Genomic DNA, 13,747 nt, shown 5'->3' on the forward strand with positions numbered 1-13,747 from the left:
CTGGGGAGGTGTTATTAATACCAGAAGGACCTCATTATAACCCTGTTGGGGCTGAATCCAACCCTCTACCCCGCGGACTTCAATGCCTACGGTTCCCTCTTTGTCCAACCAGAAAAGGTAGATAATTAGATTATGTGGGGTCTGTTCCCGTCGCTTATAGTATCAATAATAACAATGATAATACCTAGGTTACAGAGTAACTTAAGTGTAAGTTACACTTGACATATAAAACTCAGGAGGAAGTTCTGTTTGACAAATAAGAAAACAAGTCCGTTTAAGTCACTTACCCAAGTCACAAAGGGAGTGAGTAGGGAGGCCAGGAGGCCCTGGCTGTTTGGCTCTAGGGTACCGGCTCTTAACCCCTGCGCCGTGATTTTGCTTCGTTTGGATAGTTCCAAGAACATCTACACTTTACTATAGCAGCCCGGGTCTGGCGCTTTGTTGATATAATTTTCTTCTTGGGCAAGATGGCTCACCAGATCTCAAACCTCCCGGACACCCTAAGTTGGTGGAATAGGGTGTACCAAGGAGACGGTGGCATTATCCCTCTCCCACAGCAGTAACTCCCAAGAAATAACTTAGGCAGCACCTGAGACGCCAGGGGATGGGCCCACCTGTGGAATGGGAAGGAGGAACAGCCCTTCCCACCCCTAGCCATCAGCACCTTGGTGGCAGTCGCCTTGCAGCATCCCAGCTCAAAATTTGAGGGATCCCAGTACCCCCACGCGCGCTCTTGACGCATACAGCCTTAGTTAGGAGGAGATGAGAGGGAGGGTGCGAGAACCTTGGACCTCTGCGCGGAGGAGCAGCGGGGGTCTCTGACAGGGTGGATGTGTGTGCCGCAAGCCGGTTGCCCGCCGCGTGGAGGCAGCCGCGCGGGGCGGGCCCGCGGCTCCCGCGGCGGCTGTCAGGGGCAGCGCGGCTTCCCGCGAAGATGCAGCGCAGCATATTTTGCACATGAGTTCAGAGGAAGAGGAAGTGTAGCCGGCGGACGCGCGGCGGCGGCGGGGGCGCGTCGGGACTGAAGCCGGAGCGCGCCGGGCTCAGGGCGCAGCGAGCGGGAGCGCGGCGGCCGCGGGCTCCGCAGAGGGACCGACTCACGGATCGCGGGAGGGACAGACACACGAGCACGTCGTGCCGCCGCTCCCCGCCCCCACCCACTGGCGCCCACGCCTTTCCCGGGCCGCCACCTCTGCATGGTACAAACTTTCCTCCCGGGACCGAACACACTGTCTCAGGGAGCCCGCACCCGCGCCTTCTCAGCGAGTCCGGAACGGTAGGTGGACGCGCGGCAGGACTTGGGGTGTATGCGGCCACAAGCCCCTCCATTTGGCCCAGCGGACCGGGACCCCGGCGGACACGGGGAGCCCCGCGTGGAGGCTTCCTGCAGGTTGCGGGAGCTGGGGTATTGCTTCCCAGAATCCAGGGTTGCCGGAGGGCCCCTCCTCCCACCTCCGGCGGGGTTTGGATGGGGTCGGGGTGGGATCCATAGGTCATAGCCGTCTTGGGCCAACTTTTTTGGGGAACAAAATCATCCCCGGCGCTTTGTGGGGAGAGGCACCCCAGAGTTGAGGGTGGTGGGCTTTGCAGGCTCGGGGGCTCCTAGGAAGGAAGCAGAGGGGAAGCTTCCAAGCTACAGGTGGGTCTAGGACACGGCTGCAGGGGGTCCTCCGCAAAGTTCGGGAGGGAGCTGCCTGCGGAATCCAGATTCAGGAGGGCGTGAGGGTGGAGTGGAGGCGTCTCCGGCTGCCCTTCTGCGTTCACCCTGGGAGACGGGTTTGTTCCCGGGGCAGGGGTGCTGGATGGGTGCGAGCAGACGTGCCGTACGTTCAGAGGAAGTGCCACAGCCACTGGAGTCTCAGAGACGGGGCGCAGGGAGTCCTCAGCGCTGAAAACAGGCATCTGCTTTCTGTAAGGGGTTCTCTTCCCTCGTCCTAACCCACTTTCTTAGGCTCAGTGGACGTCAAGGTGGGTCTGGGTCAGGGTCAGGATGGAGTGGTGTATTTCAAGAAATCCACGTGTCAGGCATGCACACCCCCGTCCCCGGCCGGGGCTCTTGCCCTTCACCTAGGGGATCGCTGTCTTTGGCAGTGAGAACAGCGTGGAGGCCGAGGTGCTGGACCCAGGCGCGCTCCCTGGTGCCTCCCTGCCCCACACGCCGCCGGGCTGTCCTGTGTGATTGTCGGTAGTCCCCAGGGGCACTGGGTGGTGTCAGTGAGTTTGTTAGGGGGCTTAAAAACAACAAATAAGATATTAAAAAAAAAAAAAAAAAGTCTGGCACAAATCCCTATATCTGAGTGGTTGCCCTGGTTTCCAACAACAGCCCCTTCTTGTAATTGGTACAGTTGTTTTCAGATGCTGGGCGTGCAGTCAGGCTAGGCGGCTTCCAGCCCCTGCCATCGTGTGTCATCTCAGGATAAGTGAGGCCCTGCCAGGAAGGAAGGCGGGGTAATGTGAGCGACCTTTGGGCCTGCAGGGAGGGTGCGCCATGGACCCCACGTGTCCCGAGCCACCGGGATTCCTAATTTGTACCTCTGAGCAGCTGAATTCCACACCGAGTTCAAGTGACCCCACATGTCACCAAACCCCACAGAGGGATTAAGCAACAAGCTGTTTGGGGCTCTTGGTGCATGTGTGTGCTAACCTCAATGAAATCACTTTAACCTCAGAGGGAGCTCTGCATCCTCTTTTGCCTTCAGTGGGGTTTCTGGCCTGCGAGCTGGGACATCAGTCATCCTCTGGCTGTATTTGTATAACAAGACATTGGGTTGGGTGGTTATTCTTTGTTTGTCTCTTGGCTGCATGGACGTGGGGCAAATGGAAGTGGAATGTTGTACAGTTAGCTAATAGATTCGGTGCAGGAATTGAAAGAGAACAAATTAGGAATACAAGTCAGTGTGTTCTTTTTCTCCCTCTTGAGCAGGAATTTTTGGCTTACATTCAAATAATGCTTTGTCTGTAGGGAAACAGGCAGAAAATCTTTGGCATGAGTGATGTGAGTTCCTGTAAAGCTACTTGAGTTCTTGCAATCTTCACTTTTCAGCAGAACTGAAACGATGTAGGCCCATGGCTTGGTGGGCATGGGTGCTTGCCAAATTTCTAACTCGGTGGGCTAAGGAGAGGATACTGCGACTCTTTCCCCTGTCTATCTCATTTTAGAAAATATAGAAAAGTAGCAAAAACAGTGACCACCCAACTAGCCACACCTCAAGCCTGTAATTTTGCGATATTGGCTTTCTTGCACATCTCCCATCTATTCATCCTTCTGTCCATCCATTAGTCTGACTTACTATTTTATGCAATTTAAAGTAAATTACAGACATTGATACAGGTCGCTCCTAAACATTTCAACACACATTTTATTATTTAGAGTTCAATATATGTTCATGATTTTCTTAAGGTAAAATTTATATACATATAATGAAATGCACAAATCTTGAGAGTAACATTTGCATAATGTTTTGACAGATGCATACACCTGTGTAACCCTAGTCTCTATCAAGAAAGGGAATATTACCATCACCCCGGAAAGTTCCTTCATCCCCCACTCCCCGTCAGTCCCTGCCCCCACCCTTTTAGTGGCAACCACTGCTCTGATTATTTCTCACTCTAGCTTAGTTTAGCCTATTCTTGAACCTCATTTAAGTGGGATTCTACAGTGTTGTGTAATCTTCATTCACTCAGTATGTTTTTGAGATTCATCCATGTTGAATGTTCAGTCATTTTTTTTTTTTTTATTGCTGAGTTGTATTCCAGGTTATGTCTGTGCCACAGTTTGTTTAGATAGCCCCCTGTTGATAGACACATGATGTATTCCCAGTTTGGGAGGGTATTGTGAATAAAGCTACTATGAATGTTTGTGTACAAGTCTTTATAGCGACATGCGTTCTCATTTCTCATGGACAAATGCCTAGAAGTGGAATTGATGGGTCATAAAAGCTTATAAGAAGCTGCCAGACTTTCCAACATGCTTATACCATTTTCCATTCCCACAAGCAAGGAATATGAGTATGAAATTCCAGATACTACAACCTATTTTCCCATCCCCAAATCAAGAGCATGGCTTGACTAGTGTTCTTCTGGGGCCAGAGGGACCCAGAAATTGGGACCATCTGAGACAATCTAGAACATGTTGTTTTCATAGGTGGAGGAACTGGGAGAAAACTTTAACTCTGCCAGTAAATGAATTTACACTTAAATTATTGCAGACGATCAGACAAGTATTTTATTTTTAGAGATCTTCAGAGAAGGGAATTCCATAGGGGGATGTACACTTGGTTGTGAAAGAAGATTGACTGAGTGCTTTCTATATAGAGAAAAATAACCCCCAGTCCTGCAGAATTCCACTAAATTTCTGCTTAGAAACTCCTGGGGGATTTGTGGCATATTGGTCTGGTTGATGTGAATTGGTGGAGAGTCCTGTTGGATTTCACCAGCTTGGGCAGCTGGCTGTTGAAAAGAGTTGTGTTTGCTTTGTGAGGAAGATCAGTTTTGGTTTTTTAAAGGCTCAGAGAATAGCTTTCTTGTTAAAGTGATTTGGCCTGTCATTGAAAACCTGGACTGTCAACACCCCCTTAATTGAGAAAATGGACTGGTCCCCTGTCAGATCCCCTTGCACCTTAGTCCCTCTCTGAGGGCCATAAGGTGAACCTGGTTTTGGCTGATCAGGAAACAGGAATTGAGCTTCCCTGCCTGCGAGGGACCCCAGGATGAAATATTTTACATTTTGCCAAGGTGTCTCAGTGGGGACCAAGTTATGCAGATGGTATAGAGTCTTGAGACACGGCAGTGTGTTTGGGGACTGTTCTCATCCACAGCCTAGCCCAGTGCCTGCCACAGAGTAGGGGCATTATCAGCGTTGGCTGATTCTTGTAACTCATGGTACCCATCTGGGTGATTGCCTCTCTGGAGGTTGACAGTGAATACTGAGATGTCAGGGCCCTGAGATGTATATTACTAGAGGCCACTTTATATAGCCTGGGAAACAGGTTCAAAGTGTTTGAAGAAAACTTTGCTAACTGTAAATTTGCATTGTAGTGGCACCGTTCTTATTTTATTATAGATTATACTATTGTTATTAACAAAATAATAATTGTGCCTACCACTTGCCAAGTGCTTACTCTTTGCCAGCCACTGTTAGGCACCTTACCTGCTGCATTCTCTAAATTTAATCCTCATGGGAGGTGAGCACCATTATTATCTATACTTCAGCCTTGAGAAAACTGAAGCTTAGTGAGGTTAGGAACTTGCCCTAAGTTCACATTTTCATGTTTCCCAGATTTGAAAGGGAGAGACTGTGATGTTTGATTTCGCAAATGCAGATTCCTTCTACGCACACAGATTTCCCAATACGCAAAGCCATAGTATAGAAATGTAAACTGGGTAGGCAGTGCAAAGTCACAAGAAATAACACACTGAAATCACTTTCTTTATTCTTTTTTCTTTCTGTCTTAAGCTTGCTGAGTCTGGGGCAGCCAGGGCCTATGTAGAGGTACTAATTTTGGTGACAATTTAAGATGTTGTTGGTTGATTATGATTGTAATTTTATTGTAGGAAATGAAAGCCATTGCCAGCTGTTTGGTTTGAGTATCTGTAGCTGAGCTATCCAATACAGTAGCCACTAGCAACCGTGTTTCCCCGAAAATAAGACCTAGCCGGACCATCAGCTCTAATGCGTCTTTTGGAGCAAAAATTAATATAAGACCGGTCTTTTTAAAATATAATATAAGACCAGGTCTTATATAATATAATGTAATGTGATGTAACGTTATAATATAATATAATATAATATAATATAATATAATATAATATAATATAATACTGGGTCGTATATTAATTTTTGCTCCAAAAGATGCATTAGAGCTGATGGTCCAGCTAGGTCTTATGTTTGGACAAACACAGTACGTACGTGTGGTTATTTACATTTAAATGTAAAAGGATTAAAGTGAAATAAATTTAAAATTCAGTTCCTCAGTCTCACTAGTCACCTTTCCAGTGCTCTAAGATGTGGTTATTGGCTACAGAATTGAACAGTGAAGATATAGACTATTTTCATCATCACTGAAAGTTTCTCTGATAGTGCTACTCTACAGGAAGCATTTCTCTTTTTTCCTTCAGTTTAAGCATTTGCAACACACCTGGCTAAGGCTTCGGCTACTTTTTACTGACAAAAATAAATTTAGCCAGATTTTTCTTTTATGTTTACCTTTTAAAAGTTGTGTGTGTGTGTGTGTGTGTGTGTGTGTGTCCTTTCCTCTCATTTACATTCAGTTTTTGACATACATTTGAATTTTCCTTTTCTCCAGGGTCTCCAAAAGGGCTTTCATTATTATCATTGCATATTTTACCAAGATGCTTTCTCTGCAAAGATCGGTGCAGCAGGCAAGCAATGGCCACTGCTTGAGCCCTGTTAATTCCTTGCTCTCCAAATAAGAATTTGGTTCAGCTTTTAAATATGCATTTGTGCAGCTAACTCCCTACCTGGGCTGAATTCAGGAAGAAAAATCGCTCTCAGCAGGGCCAGAACCAAAGAGCTAGAAAATCAGGTCACATTCTACACATGATGGCTACGTGCCAAGACTGAGATGGAGGAGACAACATTTAGGGTACTTGAAGGCTTTGTTTTGGGGTTTTCCTGGTCTGGCCTGCCCCTGCGGTATAGGGCCTACTAGAGAGGTTGGCAGCTTCCATGTCCTGGCTGTACAGGACAACGGGGGAATGGAACCATGGTTCTCCCCTCTTCTGTACTGAACAGAATCAGGTTCAGTGGAGAGGGGACGCCAGGCCTCAGGTGGCAGTGGGGAACCAGAATCAGCCAGAGGTAGAAGGTCAACATCAGCTCTGTTTTGCTCAGCTTCGGTACCGACCAACTCTTAAGCTATTTTACAAAACAGTGTTGGATGTTTCCACACGTTTTTCAACCAGGAAGCCAGCTACACTCCACTGACAACTTTTTTTTTTTTTTTGGCTTTACAAGTAACATGTTCCATATTTTTGTTCCATAGGCAGACCCCCTAGATTGTCAGCATGTATTCTTTGCAGAGGATTATCATTTTCTGCTGTGTGTGTGTGTGTGTGTGTGTGTGTGTGTTTTGAAACTCCCTACTTTTCTTTTTCACCCTGAAGAAATATTTTCTGAGGAACCATTCAAGTTTTATGGAATAACTCCTAAATTCTTCAGATTGGGAGAAATTGTTGTAATAGATATTATCCATAAAGTTGGATGAGAAGAGATTAGGTTAATCATAGACTTTGGTTAATGGAATGTGACCATATTGCATATTACCAAATTTCAGAAATATAAAGCCTAAGGAGTCACACTGTTCATTTAAATACTTTTTTAATTTAGAGAGGTCTCTTGGGATTTTTTTCCAGTGTCCTGTGACGCATTATAAGCACCCTTTTCAGGTGGTGTAATTGTGGGTATAGGCAGGTTAAAAGGAATCTTTATAATGGATAACAACACTAGTAATAGTATTCATAATGGTTAACATTTGTACCATGTTTCCCCGAAAATAAGACCGGGTCTTATATTAAGTTTTGCTCCAAAAGACTCATTGGGGCTTATGTCTTATTAAAAATCATGCTAGGGCTTCTTTTCTGGTTACGTCTGATTTTCAGGGAAACGCAGTACTGCTTTTTCTACGTGCCTGAGCTCCTCTAACCCCTGTTAAAATGTTAACTTATTTAATCCTTGCCCTACAAGGAGATTCTGCAGTTATCCCCATTTTATAGTTGAGAAAACTGAGGTTAAGTGGCTTCCTCAAGGTAGAGGCACCAGGATTTGAACCCAAGTGATCTGACTCCAGAGCCTGTGCATCCAATGCCTGTACTATGCTGTCGAGAAGGTGAACTGACAGTGGCAGACTAATATTCCGAAGGCCCTTTTCCATCCTTTACCAAATAAGAGTCTTTCCTACTCCAGACGGAATGTTGATTCAGTAGGTGTTTATCATGCATCTGTTGGGCCAGGGCACTGGGGTAGCCATTGTTGGGGATGAAGAAGACATGACTGCTGCCTTTGAGAAGTTGGTTGTCACGTGGGAATATGAAGCATTACCAAAAGCTCCCGAGCTCTCCCTTGAACTCTGTCTGGACTGATCTACCAGCTGCCCATCTCACACTTCCACTTGGTTGGAGCTAACACATCTCAGACACTCTCCTGTCTTCCTTGGCTCAGCTCTTTCTCCCATAGCCATGCCCATCTCAGAAGGTGGCCGCCACCACCTTCCAGGTGCTCAGGTCACAGACCATAGAGGTGTTTTGGATGCCCTCTTTTTCTCAGGCCCTATTTTCAAACCACCAATAAATCCCATTTTCTACCTTCAAAACATACCCAGAATTGGAGGCTTATACCTCATCATCATCTGGTCTCCCCCCTCTCCTGTGGTCAGTCATGGCCAGAGTGAGCATGTCTCCCTTCAGCTGGAAACCGTCCAGGGATTCCCATCTCACTCAGGGTAAAGCCAGAGTCCTTACCACGTCCTACACGGCCCACACAATCTACCTCCCCTGCCTCTCACTGCATGTGCTGCCCACGGCCGCCCCACTTCACGCGGCAGATCCTGGAATGTTCCAGTCTGTTTGCACTGGCCACCACCTTGCCTGCGACACCATCCCACTTATACCTTGGCTCGCTCTGTCACTTTCTTCAAGATTTTGCTTAATGTCACCTCTGGGTGAGGCTCTCCCTGATCACCCTTTAAAAAAAAATTGTACTACCTTCTCCTGCACTCGCTATCCCTCCTCTCTGCTTATTTTCTTTATTTGATATACTTTTACAGTTGAAGTTCATTTATTATTTTTGTCTATTGTCTGTTTCTCTGCTCCTCAAGGTAAGGTCCATGAGGGCAGGGTTGTTATTTTTTTTATTTATTTTTATCTCTTGTTTCACTTTGGTGCCCCCAGCATTTCGAACAGTGCCTTGCATGTACTAAGTGCTCAGGAAAGGAGCGTGTGATGGTTAATTTTATGTGTCAACTTGGCCAGGCTGGATGGTATCCAGTTTTTGGTCAACGCCAGTCTAGGTATTGCTGTGGAGTATTATATTTAGGTGTGATTAATACTTAAACCAGCACTCGTAGACTTTGAATAAAGTAGATTATCCTCCATAGTAGGGGTGTGCCTCATCCAATCAGTTGAAGGACTTAAGTGAAAAGACTGAGGTCTCCTGAGGAAGAAGGAATTCTGCCTCCAGACTGACAGCCTTAGGGCTCAGTCCTGTAACCATCTCTTCCCTGGATGTGTGGCTTGCTCTGCAGATTTCCAACTTGCCAGCACCCACAATCATATGAGCCAATCCCTTAAAACAATTTTGCCCTGCCTTCTCGCTATACAGCTATCTACACACACACACACACACACACACACCACACACACACACCCTCTATCCTATTGGTTGCGTTTCTCTGGAGAACCCTAAGACAGAGGGTCAAGATGGAAGGGAAGGAGTGTCAGGTGGAGAGTCCAGTTGAGGTAAAGGAATGGAGTCTGGAGAGCACTTGGTGTGTAAAAAAGATAGCACTGGCTTAGTCCGACCTGACACAAGGGTACATGAAGGGGAACGGCAGGAGACAAGACTGGGAAGGAGGAGTGAGGCAGGGGTGAGGTTGAGGCTAAAGACTCCAAGCTGGCAGCAGATGTGACTACTCTCTTTGAGCCACTTGTGTACTGCAGAATGATTAATCTGGCAAAGCTAGTGCTGGGAATTAGATAGATAAGAAACCAAGGGAAGCCAGAGTGAAGGCTTTTGACAGTCCTGAAATGGTGGGACGGCCTGGAGAATGAAGTGGCAGCATTGAAAGCATCTACCAGCACTTGAAACCTGGCCTCTTGTGGGGTGAGGACGGCTGCGGGAGCAGGCTGATACCTAACATTTTGAGCCTAGATGTTACGAGGGCAGTGGTACTACCCATAGAAACAAAAAATGTGGGAGGAAGAACAGACCTGTTGGACAAGATGCTGACTTCTCTTTGGGGCATATTCATCTGGAAGTGCCGAGAAAGTTGCAGGTGAAGATGTTGAAACTGGTCCTTGGTCCTTGGGCATGTCCCCCTTGAGTTGGAGAAAAGACAGACTGGGAAGGACTGGAGAGTTTTTACCTATAGCAGGGAAAGGGAGGCTAATGAGGAGGGATATGATAGCCAAGAAGGAAGCAATACAGTCATGTAACTTTTTGAGCATGCACAAAAATGTGTATTGGAGGTTCCCAAACTCTGTACCAAGGCACCCGAGGCACTACAGGAAACTCATGGTGGGGGAGGGGTAAGGTATGTTTTACATTTTTGAGGGAAAGACAGTGGTGCTTGTGTTAGAGTACCACCCTTACTACTAGCTTGAGGTGAGAGTTCGCAATACCAACATTAGACAGCTCCACTTTCCTTTGATGACATCATGTCTTTGCAATGCTGGATTTTGGGTGGTTGCGAAGAAAACTATTGTGGAACAGGAAATGAGGGTGTTGGCACCCAGTTTGATTTCAGGGTTTGAGAAGTTGTGCAGTGTCCAACAGATGCACATCGCATTAGTGCATAGTTATGGTCATTTAAGAATGAAGGAAAAAGATTTTTTTCTTTCAGTTTGCATGTTCCATTTTTTCAGAAGGCTACTAAGTTGTTTGGCCATGAATACTTAATAAATAAAACTGTAGGTATTGCTTTTATCCTCGGAAGTGCTGTGAAAAACATGCTGAGATACTAAGGGTACCATGAATTGGGGGCGTCTCGGAACCTTTGCCATCTCTTGTTCTGGGTGTTACATGTAGACTGTAAAAGCATAAGATCAGGGACAGAAGGATAGGGGAGAACAGGAACGACTGCATCCAAAAAGTCATATTTCTTCAAAAATAAAAGATGTGAAACAAATAATGTAAAATGTAAGCATTTGCTAAACCCAGGTAGTGGGTACATAGATGTCTCATTTTCCATCTTATCCATAAGTTTGCAGTGGTTTATAATGAAAGTGATTTTCAGAAAGTAAAAGAGGAGGAGGACTAGGAATAGAACTTTAAGGGCGTACCTGGGTTTGGGAGGACAGCAGAGAGTCTGGGAAGGGAGCATCTGAAGAACAGAGAGACTCAGGAGTTGGGTGGGGGGGCGTTATGGAACCAAGAGGGTCGGCAGGACCACGGTCTTCTAGACTGTAGCTCTCAGCCCTGGTTAAAGAGGCTTAAGAAAGATCCGGGCCCCAATGAGGCTTGGGTGCTAGGAGATGAGAGAGAGTTAAAAATGGGAAAAGACTGGGTTTGCCACTAGAGGGTTGATTCTCCACTCTGGCTGCCAGTTAGAATCACTTAGGGGGCTTTAAAAAATACTGATGCTTGGACCCCACCCTCAAATGCCTGGGCATCAGGACTTTCAAACAGCTCTCCAGATGCTTCCAGTGTGCAACCAAGATTGAGAACCACTGCCATAGTCTAGGGTTTCTCAAATTTGACTGTGATTCAAATTTTAATGAATCACTTGCCATTAAAAGATGGGTTCTAATTTCACAGGGCTGGGTAGGGCCTAAGTTCTGCATGTCTCAATTAGCATTCTTAGGTTCCCAGGAATGCTAATGCTGCAGCTCTGAGGACCATGCTTTGAGTAGCAAGTTCCCTCCAGGGAGCTGTTTTTAGTTAAGGGTGGTTGTGGTGGAGACTAGCTGGAGAGCAGAAGGATCGTGTCGATCAGACATCCACTAAGACGTGGGGGTCGGGGTGGGGGTGGAGTGGTAAGCCAGTGTTTTCTTTGGATAACGTAAATACCCCTTGTATTCCTTATCTTTTGTTGTGTAACAAATTACTCCCAAACTTGGCAGCTGAAAACAATAAGCATTTGTTATCTCGCAGGGTTTCTGTGAGTTAGAAATACAGAAGCGGCTTAGTTGGATGATTCTGACTCAGGGTCTCTCATGAGGTTGTGGTTAAGATGTCATCTGGGCTGGAGGCAGTTCTGAGGCAGAAGGATCTGTTTCCACATGGATGTTGAATTAGAACTGGCTGTTGGGTGGAAGCCTCAGTTCCCTACCATACGGACTGGTTTCTCCATGGGGTTGATAAAGCTTCCTCATAATATGGCAGCTGGCTGCCCCAGAATGAATGAGCCAAGAGAAAGTGAAGTGGAACCCTCATGTCTCCTATAATCTTGCCTTGGCAATCATTCTCCCCATTTCAGCAATATCCTACTGGCTGTACAGGTCAGCCCTAGGGCCATCTTGGAGGCTAGCTATAAGACCCCTTCTTGTTTTCAACTAGGAAAATACTGCACGCACAACACAGAAAAACTTGAAAAATAAAGAAAATCATGAAGAAATGTCACCTATAATCTCATGACTCAGAGGAAAGTTCTGTGAACATCGTGGTCTATATATCCTGCCAGTTTAAAAAAAGAATGTGGATTTTTATATGCAGTTATACACCTAGATATTTAAAATTGGCACCATACAATAATACTGTTTCATATAGATTGTTCTTTTACTTGGCATCAAGTCAGGAGCACTTTCAACAGGTAAATTTTACTTATCCTTGTTTTCTATCTTAGGTAACGTTTGTAGGATATCAAGATTTGACATCATCTGAACAGCTGACTGAATTTTGAAGTTTTTATTTACATGTCTGGGTTGAAAGAGATATTCCTATCATGGAAAATCTTTTTAAATTTGGATTGTCACTTCTTACTTTGGATGCCTGAATGATATAATAAATACACTCCAGTCTGCAAATATGGGATTTGAATGTAGAAATAGAAAATGAGTTTGCCATCTGATCCAGCATCATTGCATGTAATTGCTGTCTCTGGTTGCTTGTCATGAGCTGTTGGCAAGTGTTAAAATTAGCTTTACAGCCTGCCTCAGATTAGTGGCAAGTGTGGTAAATGAGGGCTCTCTCTTAATGAAACTAATTTGTATTGAAAATATAACTACATTTATTGCCCCCATTATTTAAATACGTGTGCATTAGTTGATAGTAGAAATGAACCTTTAAACTGAGGTTTTTATAAACTGTAGCTGAAAAGAAATCATCTTTTAAGGAGGTGATCCTTTTTGAAGTGGTTTTCCAGTGTTTTATGGGCGTCTTGGGAAGCATTTCAGAAAAAAATTAAAAATACTTTTAAAATAAAAATTTGAACATTTAAAATGACAGAGGACATCATGCCCCATTGCTGATCAGCTTTTTCTGGAACTGCCTATGGTGATGTACTCTCTGTTTTATATCACAACGATTTTCTCTGAATGCCCCACACTCTGCCCAGACTTCTAAAACAGCCAGCCTCACTGCACCGTGTATATCTATCTGTTCATTGTCTTTCTCCTCCGTTCACCTGCCATCTCCTTGAGTGCAGGGCCTGGTCTTCCCATTTTTATATTTTGTAATTGAGGGCCTCACAGCAGACCTTAATAAATGCATATTGAATGAACGAATGCATGAATTTGGAACATAAGTTCCCTCCCTCATGGAGCTGACAATTTCTGCATGAGGCTGGTCCAGCATATACCAAAGACACACCCCATTCTAGGTTTGATTCAGAAAGAACTGATTTTTCAGAATGGCACCTGTTGAGGGATGTTTGCTTGCTGGTCATTTGCAATGTCTCACGTCCTCTCCTTGCAGTTGGTCTCAGACCCTCCAGTAATGACCGTCTTTTCTTTCTTAGTCAGCATTCAGTTCCTAAATACTTTTAGCCAATTTCTGCTAGAGAACTGTGAGTATATTTTGGCTCTTTTCCTGCTGTCTCACCATAGGAATGGGGAACTACCTCTTTTCTTTTCT

At 45.5% G+C, this 13,747-nt stretch overlaps 1 protein-coding gene across 1 annotated transcript in view; it reads left to right on the forward strand.

Moving 5' to 3' along the window:
* Positions 1-795: 795 nt before the first annotated feature.
* RFTN1 (raftlin, lipid raft linker 1) overlaps positions 796-13,747 on the forward strand; it is a 186,821-nt gene continuing 173,869 nt past the window's right edge. Inside the window, exon 1 of the mRNA XM_019726003.3 lies at positions 796-1,276. The gene's annotated coding sequence lies outside the window, so the exon portion shown is untranslated. The remainder of the gene's footprint in view (positions 1,277-13,747) is intronic.

This window comes from Rhinolophus sinicus, chromosome 5 (genome assembly GCF_057876585.1).
Source record: "Rhinolophus sinicus isolate RSI-liver-muscle chromosome 5, RSI-T2T, whole genome shotgun sequence".
Classification (NCBI taxonomy): Eukaryota; Metazoa; Chordata; class Mammalia; order Chiroptera; family Rhinolophidae; genus Rhinolophus; species Rhinolophus sinicus.